General features: G+C 42.5%; 1 long non-coding RNA gene across 2 annotated transcripts in view; it reads left to right on the forward strand.

The window, feature by feature from the left end:
- The first annotated feature begins 1,334 nt into the window (after positions 1-1,334).
- The window catches only part of LOC129831450 (uncharacterized), a 67,509-nt gene continuing 56,428 nt past the window's right edge, over positions 1,335-12,415 (forward strand). Inside the window, exon 1 of one of the 2 annotated variants that reach the window (XR_008755723.1) lies at positions 1,335-1,847. This is a non-coding gene — a long non-coding RNA (uncharacterized LOC129831450). The remainder of the gene's footprint in view (positions 1,848-12,415) is intronic. The other variant, XR_008755722.1, reaches the window with a different exon arrangement.

Raw genomic sequence — 12,415 nt, forward strand, 5'->3', positions numbered from 1 at the left:
ACTGACCTTAGATCAATGCTTTCAGGCAACTTAGCTGGTGCAGTGACATTTTACACCACTAGATGAGAGATGAGCCTGCGTCCAAAATGGCACCCTATTCCCCATATATGATATAGTGTACTACTATTGACCAAATCTATAGTTAAAAGTAGTGCACTGTCGGAATAGGGTGCCATTTGGGATGCAGCTAGGGAGTGAAAGGTTTTGTTTTGCCAGACATCGCTCAGACGCTGTGAGCCCACAAACATAAACATGAAATGGAAAAGCCTCATGCTTTGTCAGTATGGCATAAATTGGTTTTGGATTTTGTAGGTCACATAGAAATGGTTTTGCAATAGGACAATGCACATTGTTAGATGGGTAACACATCATGAAGTGCGACTAACTTAGTAATAGTATGGTAACAAGTTATTCATAATACATTCTTTTTTTACCAGATACCCCTTAATTTCATTATAATTATATTATTGTTTCAGAGTAGTACACAATGCATGGTAAATATAATGCAGGAAAATTGCCCAAAGATAAAAGTCATTGTCACTGTCTGTGTGTTTATGTTCATAGTGTTCAGTTATTGCAGCTTTTCATGAAAAAGTCTTGAGGTCCCTGAAGTTTGCTGCTGTGGTTTTTTACATTTTGATGTTTTCCTCCATCATAATAGGATTATGTTTCTTCTTTATTTGCCATTGCCTCAGACTTACGAGTGTACCAAACATGAAATAGCATTTGAAGACCGAAAGCATTAAGTAACGAATATGATAAGGCAGACACACACACACACACACACACACACACACATGCAAACACACACACATCCACCCTCAGCTCTGAATCAGACCTTCTAAGCATCTTCCCTTCCCCCTCTACATCTCTCTCCCCTTTTTGGTCCCCTTCCCCCTCACCCTCTCCTTTTCCCTCCCTCCCTCTCACTCGCTCGCTTTTTAGCCTGCAAGCACTATTTCAATCCTCTGTCTAGGAGAGAGCGAGACAGGCAGAGACAGAGAGAGCAAGCGCGAGCAAGAGAAAGAGGGAAAGGGGAGGGTATGGCAGGATTTAGGGTTCAAGTGCATGTGTAGAAAATGGCCTGAATAAAACAGAGAGAGAGCAGAAAGTAAGCAAGGAAAAGGGGAGGCAAAAAGCGGCAGGACACAAAGCTGAAAGAAAATGTATTAACCCAGGAATGAGGGTAAAAATGCAAGTCCAAAAATCGAACACTGGGAGAGTGAGAAAGAAAATATTCCAGCAGCCCCCTCCCCTTCCCTCTCTCCCCACCGACACACTCCTCTTCCTCTATCCCTCCCTCCTGGATATTTAATGAACCCCCAGTCGTGCTAGCTTTCCCTTCTCTCCTCCCACCTCTTTACACATAGGCACACACATGCACACACACACCCGGGCTGACTCCTTCCCTCACGAGCGTCTACTATCCACTTTCGCCTGAGACCGCAGCAAAGCCAGGGCTTTGTTTTTTTTGTTTCTTCTTTTTTCATTTGCTTGCTTTGGGTTTTTCCCTCATGTACAGAGAGACTAGACCCACTTCACCCTTACTCTGCAGAGAGAGCACCCCTGAAAACATAGGCCTTGGATTGGCCATGCATCAGACTGCATGCTACTAATTGATTTGTGCATTTACGCCTCCCTATTATTTTTGCTCTTTCTAAAAAAAAAATTTGCTTGCTAACTTTAATTTTGTATTCAGTCCACTTCGACAAATTTCTTCACATACCCATTCTGGAAGAAGGGACGAAGAAAAGAAGAGAACGCTTGCGGAATGCACAGATGAAAGGGGACAGCAGAAAAAAAAGAGTGAGAAAATGGAGAGCATGTTCTGTGGGAGAGCAAGAGAGGTAGGAGAGAGAATACCGGCATTACCAAGAAACATTTTAGGGCGAGAACAGAAGGGGGGACCCGTAGGGGGAGAGAAGAAGGGAGGGATGTCTGGATAGGACTCTTCAAAATTGCAGGAAAAGGAGGAAAAAAAGAGATGGAGAAAAAAAGACAGAACTGGATTTATCTCCTAAACCTGTGCTGGTACTTTCTGTTCACTTTTATATATTTCCGCTCTCACTTTTCCAAATGTTTTATAATTCCTTCAATCTCCCTCTTGCCTCTGTGTCTGTTCGTATCCTTTTTCTCTTCATACACTCATCCTTTATTTCTTTCTTTCTCTCAGATTCTCCTTTCTCCCGCCCTCCTCACGCCTTGCTCTATTTTTCAACTTTTTACTTTTTGCTTGAAAAATGTGTTACCTAGGATCCTAATCCCCCATCCTATCCCCTCTCTCGCTCTCGCTCTCCCTCTCTCTCCCCTCTGCTGTTCTGTTACGTGGGTTCATATCTCATATGCTATCCTCGGTGCCTCTCCTTGTAGGATTACCCTTGGTCACATTTAGATTAGGATTTTGGAGGGGGCTGCATTTAGAGCATCCAGTTCTGAGGGCCCAGTCACTCTTATGTGACTCCCTGTGCATGCGTGGGGTTGGGCCAATCACGTTTCATGTTATATATCAATGTGTGTATCGAAAGGATGTGTGTTATAATTCAACTTTAAGGGAGACGTGAAGGGCATGGCAGCATGGCTGGTGAGAACCAGGTTGTATTATTTTAGTATTACAATATAAGGCGATGGTATTGGAAGTTAGAAGTATAGGGTCGCCATTTCTCTCTTTCCGTTAAACGCTCTTCTTTTTCCCCTTTCCTGTCCCATCTTCCATCCGTTCATCTGGGTACCCCTTGATCTGTCCGTTCTCCTGTAACTAAAGATAATATCCACAAATCAACATGTGGTCTGATGTCATCAATAGATCTGAGTAAATTAACTGCTGGTTCCGAAACACTGAAAGTGATAGAAACGGTTTTTAAAAGTTTGTTTGATTATCTTTCCTGCATTTTTGGGATGACTTGTTTGATGTGGGGATATTAACTGGTAAAGAGAGAGTATGGCATGTGCAGTACTTGACTTGGACTGAAATACAGTGCATTCGGAAAGTATTCAGACCCCATCCCTTTTCCACATTTTGTTACGTTACAGCCTTATTCTAAAATTGATTTCAAAAAAATTCTCATCAATCTACTCACAATACCCCATAATGATAAAGCAAAACCAGTTTTTTAGACATTTTTGCAAATTTATAAACCAAAATATTACATTTACATAAGTATTCAGACCTCTGGCCACGTGAAAGCCACTCTGGCCACTCTACCATAAAGGCCTGATTGGTGGAGTGCTACAGATATGGTTGTCCTTCTGGAAGGTTCTCCCATCTTGGGGCGGCAGGGAGCCTAGGGGTTAGAGCGTTGGACTAGTAACCGAAAGGTTGCAAGATCGAATCCCCGAGCTGACAAGGTAAAACTATGTCATTCTGCCCCTGAACAAGGCAGTTAACCCACTGTTCCTAGGCCGTCATTGAAAATAAGAATTTGTTCTTAACTGACTTGCCTAGTTAAATAGAGATAAAATAAAATACATCTCCACAGAGGAACTATGGAGCTCTGTCAGAGTGACCTCCCTGACCAAAGGCCTTTCTCCCACTATTGCTCAGTTTGGCCTGGCGGCCAGCTCTAGGAAGAGTCTTTGTTTTTCCAAACTTCTTCCATTTAAGAATGATGGAGGCCACTGTGTTCTTGGGGACCATCAATGCTGCAAAAAATATTGGTACCCTTCCCCAGATCTGTGACTCGACACAATCCTGTCTCGGAGCTCTACAGACAATTCCTTCGACCTCATGGCTTGGTTTTTGCTCTGACATGCACTGTCAACTGTGGGACCTTATATAGACAGGTGTGTGGCTTTCCAAATCACGTCCAATCAATTGAATTTACCACAGGTGGACTCCAATCAAGTTGTATCTCAAGGATGATCAATGGAAACAGGATGGACCTAAGCTCAATTTCGAGTCTTATAGCATAGGGTCTGAATACTTATGTAAATAAGGTATTTCTGTTTTAATTTCTAATAAATTTGCAAAAATTTATAAAAGCCTGTTTTCACTTTGTCATTATGGGGTATTGTGTGTAGATTGCTGAGGATTTATATTTATTTAATCCATTTTAGAATAAGGCTGTAACGTAACAAAATGTGGAAAAAGGGAAAGGGGTCTGAATACTTTCCGAAGGCACTGAGCTTTTGTTTATCGCCTGAATATAGGACAGACACTTCAAAACCGTATTCCTTATGATTCATTTTTTTACTGTGTTTTTTTGCTATTTATTTATGCACTATTCAATGCGTTTCTATGGGCTATAGCAGTAAAGGCCAAATTCAATATTTTCTTCAATATTTTCTCAACGGCTTAGAGTCTTAAGAAATAAACGGTATATCGCCCAAGCTTAAGCATTATGTTGTTTATATTAATGTAATGACTTGTGAGGCACTGGCGATTCACACTACGTATGTGATTGATATGTTATTGTTGCTTCGACAAAGGCCCAAATCTGCCCTACCTCAGCTGCTAATCTGTCCATATGTACGGTATTGTGTGTACAGCATTGTATGTCCAGTACCAGTATGTAAACCCACCTTCTCTCCATCTCCAGTATCAGTCACATATATTTCTCCCTCTTCCTTTCTCTCTTCCCTCCTTTGTGTTATCTGTCTCCCTACTCTGTGGTTGATTTATATAGGTACTAACTATCTCCCTGCTTTCTCTGTATCTCAATCCATGCGTTTGTGCATGGTGTGCATCTATGGCTGAGATTGTGCTACGGTATCTATAGTTGCGACTGGTGTACATACATATTTGCAGGGGCCCCTGTGTGTGCGTGTGTGTGTGTGTGTGTCTGTCTGTTGTGTTCGATTGCGAGTATGCCTGTACGTAGGGCTGTGGCGGTCGTGAAATTTTGTCAGTCGGTGTTTGTCAAGCAAATAACTGCTGGTCTCACGGTAATTTACCATTAATTAACATAAACACGTTTATCATCTCCTGCTATCCACGCATAGCCTTCAAGCCACTGATGCAGGCCTTTGGAACATGTAGGTCTAATAAATCAATTTAATATAGCCTACACCATCACAATAAACCCATTATTTATTTTAGACAGGTCTAAGGAAACATGACATGAAGAAATGTAGTCTATTTCAGAAGAACAGAATAGCATACTGTGATGTTAAGCCTTGATCTGGCTATGTCATATGGCTGTGGGCTACACTAGTTAATTTAGCAGACAAGATTTGCTTAGAATTCCGTGGCATTATTTTATTGTATTAATAATACAATTGAACATAGCTGAATAAAATGGAAATTACATTTTTTCCAAACGATTTCCGAGGGCTATTCTGTGTTGAGCGGTTAACAAAGAAATAGGTCCTCCTATTTGCTTAATTTAGAGATATTTATGCAGCTTTAGTTGTGATACAAACGTTGGGCTATATGTTTAGATTTTTTATACTTTCTAAGGGTGTGTGATTCACTCTAATGATGATTTGAAAACAGTTGCATGAAAGGCACGAGCTCTGCTTTGTTTCTTGTGCAGGCTGCACACACTTCATCAGTCTCTCATTCACAATTTGACAAGCACTTAATAATATTCTCACCAGGCCTCAAATTTCCTAGTTGCATCCCCCTTGTGTGGCCATAATTCCCCTTAAAAAAATGAATTGCCTTTTGCGACCAAAGTGGCCATTGTGTCCTTGGGCTGAATATAATAATTGTAATTCCCTTTTCTCAGAAACTCTTATGGAATTCCGAGGCTCATATTGAAGATGTTATAAATGCCCACATTTACTTTTCGTCAGCCAACAAGATGAGTAGGCCTAACAAACAGAAAACACACTAGCCTATGTCAATCTACTACACCTTATAGTACAAAAGTTGACCTATTCTATTGGTCAACTTGTACTTCTGTGCGAGAAATAAATATTCCAAACATACTCTGGGACAGTTGTGGGATACAATAGATCCCAAATTAATACAACCACTCGCATCAAAAACACGTTTAAAAGCAATGAGGCTGATGCAACAGATCAGAACTTTTAGCTTAAAATGTTGATAAACTATTAGGCTATTTCTTCACATTATAAGCGCAGCAATGCACACACGGCAGTAGGCTATAAGCGCAAATGTAATCAATTAGCGGGAAAACACTGTCCTCAAAAGTGACCACAAATGCGATTATGCATAAAGTTACATTTTTATGGTGAAAATGATCTTCCCCAAACTTGAAACTCACTCACCACCTATGCATGCCAGTTAGGCTCTACACCATTTGTAAAGCGGATTAATGTGCTTAATTTTAAGAAGTTATTTGGCCACCTTATCAAAAAATAGAGGCCTATGGGCTAGGCTACATGAGGTGTACGACTATGATTTGAAAAAGTTGCAAAAAAGGGATGTGCTGTTGATGCCTTTCTGCACACACTGGACATCATTCACAAGTGATAGGCTAATATTGTCACCCATCTGACTGTTCTTAATTGAATCTTGTCTTTACATATAGCCTACTAAATAATATACTGTATGTGTGAAATTCGTTTTGATTTAGAATGTACCATTACCATGCACCTGTCTCGGAACAGGGGCAGGGGGAAAAATTATACATGTGTCATCTACGCACTTCAATTGTGAATTGAGGACGATTTCCCATGATTCATTTTCATGCCAGCCAAGTATGCTGTACTCCTGTTGTAAAGCGAAGCAATGTGCTTAATATTAGGAAAGTTGAGAAATAAATATAGGCCTACCCTATAGAAAGCTGACGGGATCCTCTTCTTTTTAATAGAGGCCATCAAAACGTTGTTTTCTCAAGCAATTGCATAGCCTAAAGAAATGTTGCGCAACATGAGCTCATGGGCTCTCATGGAATGTTTGATTTGATTTTCAATTACATTTTCATTGATGTCAGAGTGATTAGAGGGACAATAGAGTGCTGAGTACCAGGCAGTTAGCAAGTTTGGTTGGTTACAAATTACCATCAGCAGCATCAGAGCTTGGAGAAGCCTAGTTACCTGACTAAACGGTCACGTGGAATTTGACTGTGGTCATGACTCCAGACTGGGGGTGTGGAGGTAATACGTTCACTGTAACAGCCCTACCTGTTTGTTAGGTCTACTGGAAATAAGCTCTGTGTAACGGAATTCCTCCTCCTCTTCATACGAAAAGGAGGAGTGGTGATTCGACCAAGACGCAGCGTTGTAACTTGACATTATATTTATTAAACAAGACGAAAAAACACGAAACGAAATACACTTGAATAATTAACAAAATAACAAAACGGAGTAGACAGACCTGGACATGGAACTTACATAAAACACGAAGAACTCACGAACAGGAACAGACTACATAAACCGAGACAGTCCCGTGTGGCGTGACAAACACTGACACAGGAGACAACCACCCACAACAAACAATGTGAAACAACCTACCTTAATATGATTCTCAATTAGAGGACACGCCAAACACCTGCCTCTAATTGAGAGCCATACCAGGAAACCCATTAACCCAACATAGAAAACACATAACATAGACTACCCACCCAAAACTCACGCCCTGACCAATTAAACACATACCACACAACAGAAAACAGGTCAGGAACGTGACACTCTGAAACGCTTTTGGATTGAATTGAGCTGAACAGTGCTCTGAATGCTGGATTATATTCCCGACATTTTACGGTAGACCCCGTTTTCGAACATTGTTGCACAGTACTGTGTCATGAGCTGTGTGTATGGAGTGATCTTATTACGGCAGTTTGAGAGTTTCTTTACCAGTTTGACTGGCTTTGTTACGTTTGTTAAATAGTAATCAGCCGCTATGCGTCAAGGACACCTGTGCACCCTTTGTATACTCTGCCATTACTTTATCTTTGTTATAGACTCAGTAGTAACTGTAAGTTCTCATTTATGTTCATTATGGATTTTCAGTGGTATTTTTATACAAACTGCTTGAGGGATATCATGTAGTAAATGAGTAAGTCCCTCACCAATTATTTTGCTGCATAGCAATAAATGTGTACTGTATAGGCCTACATAAGTACTTGAATCTGATCGACACGTGTTTCAGAATATCAGCCTTGTAGTTACGAGTTATATGTGCACAAGTGGTACCAGTATGACATCAATACGTGGCCTATTTTCTGTGCATGTTTCGTGCATAGTTACGGGATGAATTTACATGTAATGATTTAATTAATTTGCATTTCTTCAATAGTCTGTGTCTCTTTGTTTAGTGGCGTCACAGCCCTGACCCCACCATAACCTCCTATGCTTTTCAAAGAAAGAGGGGGGAAAACTCTGTAGTGGTGCAGCGGTCTAAGGCACTGCATCTCAGTGCTAGAGGCGTCACTACAGACCCAGGTTCGATCATGGGCTGTACCACAACTGGCGGTGATCAGGAGTCCCGTAGGGCGGCACACAATTAGCCCAGCGTCGTCCGGGTTAGGGGAAGGTTTGGCCGGGTTAGGCCATCATTGTAAAATAAGAATTTGTTCTTAACTGACTTGCCTAGTTCATTCAAATCTACCCCATTTAAACATTTGGAAATCACACATCATCACATTATGCTGATATGGAGAATTTGAACAAATATAGTACACTGAATGAATATGGCACCCCCCCAGCAGCTCATGTGATATTCTCAACATGTTATGGGAATACATACAAGCTCATAGCTCTACTTTTTCTAGGCTTAGTCTCAAATGGAACCCTATTATAGTCCACTACTTTTGACCAGAGTTATATGGGGGCTCTGGTCAAAAGTAGTGCACTATATAGGGAATAAGTATACCATCGATGTGTAACATTGTTTTAGCATCCAAAGACTCCTCTCTACAGGTTCCATTCTTCTGTCTGTGAGTCTGTTGTGTTGCTCATTCGTAAAACATGATATTCAACCGCATACATTAACTGGATCAATGCAGACCTCAGGACTTCGCAGGCAGGAAGGCAGGCTGTTTGTGGGGATGGGGTTGAATCATCGAGATATATAGGGGTTGAATGTTAATTATCACCAATTATCACTATCTGTTGATATATCATACACTGGTCATTGATGATATATACTGTACATACCCCAACCACAAGCCATCGATTACAGACCACATCCCCACTGAGCTAAAGGGCAGAGCTGCCGCTTTCAAGAAGCGGGACTGTAACTTGGAAGCTTACAAGAAATCCCGCTATGCCCTCCGATGAACCATCAAACAGGCAAAGCGTCAATACAGGACTAAGATTGAATCGTACAGGGCCTCCCGGGTGGCGCAGTGGTCTAGGGCACTGCATCGCAGTGCTAACTGCACCACCAGAGTCTCTGGGTTCGCGCTCAGGCTCTGTCGCAGCCGGCCGCGACCGGGAGGTCCGTGGGGCGATGCACAATTGGCATAGCGTCGTCCGGGGTAGGGAGGGTTTGGCCGGTAGGGATATCCTTGTCTCATCGCGCTCCAGCGACTCCTGTGGCGGGCCAGGCGCAGTGCGCGCCAACCAAGGGGGCCAGGTACACGGTGTTTCCTCCGACACATTGGTGCGGCTGGCTTCCGGGTTGGAGGCGCGCTGTGTTAAGAAGCAGTACGGCTGGTTGGGTTGTGCTTCGGAGGACGCATGGCTTTCGACCTTCGTCTCTCCCGAGCCCGTACGGGAGTTGTAGCGATGAGACAAGGTAGTAATTACTAGCGATTGGATACCACGAAAATTGGGGAGAAAATGGGATAAAAATAAAAAATACATAAAAATAAAAAAATAAAATAAAGATTGAATCGTACTAAGATTGAATCGGCTCCGACGCTCGTCGGATGTAGCAAACTATTACAGACTACAAAGGGAAGCACAGCCACAAGCTGCCCAGTGACACGAGCCTACCAGACGAGCTAAATTACTTCTATGCTCGCTTCGAGGCAAGTAACACTGAAACATGCATGAGAGCATCAACTGTTCCGGAGGATTGTGTGAGCACGCTCTCCGTTGCCGATGTGAGTAAGACTTTTTAAACAGGTCAACATTCACAAGGCCACAGGGCCAGACGGATTACCAGGACGTTTACTCCGAGCATGCGCTGACCAACTGGCAAGTGTCTTCACTGACATTTTCAACCTGTCCCTGACTGAGTCTGTAATACCAACATAACGGAAGGAGACAACCATAGTCCCTGTACCCAAGAACACAAAGGTAACCTGCCTAAATGACTACTGACCCGTAGCACTCACGTCTGTAGCCATGAAGTGCTTTGAAAGGCTGGTCATGGCTCACATCAACACCATCATCCCAGAAACCCTAGACCCACTCCAATTTTCATACCACCCCAACAGATCCACAGATGATGCAACCTTTATTGCACTCAACACTGCCCTTTCCCACCTGGACAAAATTTCAACACCATCATCAAGTTTGACGATGACACAATAGTGGTTGGCCTGATCACCGACAACAATGAGACAGCCTATAGGGAGGAGGTCAGTGTCACGTACGTGTGGAGAGACGGACCAAGGCGCAGCGTATGTTGAGTTCCACATATATATTATAAAGTGAAACTTAGCAAGAACAAAACAATAAATCAATAAGCTAACAATGAAACGTTACTACGTGGTGCACATGCACAAAACACCAAATAATATCCCACAAACACAGGTGGGAAAAATGCTACCTAAATATGATCCCCAATTAGAGACAACGATTACCAGCTGCCTCTAATTGGGAATCATACAAATCACCAACATAGAAATAATAAACTAGAAACCCACATAGAAATAATAAACTTGAATACCCCCTAGTCATGCCCTGATCTACTACACCATAGAGAAACAAGGGCTCTGAGAAGAGAAACAGGGCGTGACAGTCAGAGACCTGGCGTGTGGTGTCAGGACAACAACCTCTCCCTCAACGTGATCAAGACAAAGGAGATGATTGTGGAATACATGAAAAGGAGTACCGAGGTGGAGCAGGTTGAGAGCTTCAAGTTCCTTGGTGTCCACATCACCAACAAACTATCATGGTCTAAACACACTAAGACAGTCGTGAAGAGGCCACGACAAAACCTATTCCCCCTCAGGAGACTGAAAGATTCGTCATGGGTCCTACAGCTGCACCATCAAGAGCATCCTGACCGGTTGCATCTCTGCCTGGTATGGCAACTGCTCGGCCTCTGACCGCAAGGCACTACAGAGGGTAGTGCCTACGGCCCAGTACATTACTGTGGTCAATCTTCCTGCCATCCAGGACCTCTATACTAGGCGGTGTCAGAGGAAGGCCCTGAAAATTATCAAAGACTCCAGCCACCCTAGTCATAGACTGTTCTCTCTGCTACCGCATGGCAAGCGGTACCGCAGTGTGAAGTCTATGTCCAACAGCTTCTACCCCCAAGCCATAAGACTCCTGAACAGCTAATCAAAGGGCAACCCAGACCCCTCTTTTACGCTGCTGCTACTCTCTGTTTATTATCTATGCATAGTCACTTTAACTCTTCTTACATGTACATATTACTTCAATTACCTCGACTAACCGGTGCACCCGCACATTGACTCTGTACTGGTACCCCCTAAATATATCCTCGCTATTGTTATTTTTAGCGATGCACCGATATGACATTATTGGCCGATACCGATGTGCGATATTTTCCTTGCCAAAAAACCCGATACCGATAACTGATTTTAGATACCGATAACATTTTTAGATGCCTTTTAAGCATTCTAGTACAGTTAAATTGTTAACACACACACCGATCTTAGGCACTGCATCTCAGTGCAAGAGGCGTCACTACAGTCCCTGGTTCGAATCCAGGCGGTATCACATCTGGCCGTGATTGGGAGTCCCGTAGGGCGGCGCACAATTGGCCCAGCGTCGTCTTGGTTTGGCCGGGGTAGGCCGTTGTTGTAAATAATAATTTGTTCTTAGCTGACTTGCCTAGCTAGGTCTTTGCTTTGGAACGCCGTTTAGGTTTTTGCGTGTCAAAAAATATACTATTTAACGTGTCAGATAAGCTTGTACACCAATCAGGACCTGAATAGGACTGCACGTCACATAATAATTGAATGGGTTCATCCATTTTTTACATAGTTATAACACATTGATTACACTATCACTCGTATTTCATATGTCACAACGATTCATCGATACGTATGCTATGATGCTGGTAAAGTTGTCTCGCGCACCTACAGTGCTGGTCATAAAAAAAAGCTAGCTAGGTCATGGATGCAAACAATTTTCTTCCCCAAAAACATAGCAAAACGACAATCTGTTTCAGTAGCTATAGTTAGCTATATAGCTAGGCGTCATCATCCTAAATAACCGTAATTTATAAGACAGTTCTTATTTGATTAATGGTGGTTGGACCCATCTATGTGAAGCTAGCCACAATAAGGATTAGGCACAATAGTGGACTTTGCGGTTAGCCTTCAAAATAAAAATGGCATAGTTCTACTATTTGTATTCATTTGCATTACTGTCAATGACAAACTGTTATTTTGAAGGCAAACTGCAAATTCCACTATTGTGC

The sequence above is a fragment of the Salvelinus fontinalis genome, chromosome 32 (assembly GCF_029448725.1).
Source record: "Salvelinus fontinalis isolate EN_2023a chromosome 32, ASM2944872v1, whole genome shotgun sequence".
NCBI classification, from domain to species: domain Eukaryota; kingdom Metazoa; phylum Chordata; class Actinopteri; order Salmoniformes; family Salmonidae; genus Salvelinus; species Salvelinus fontinalis.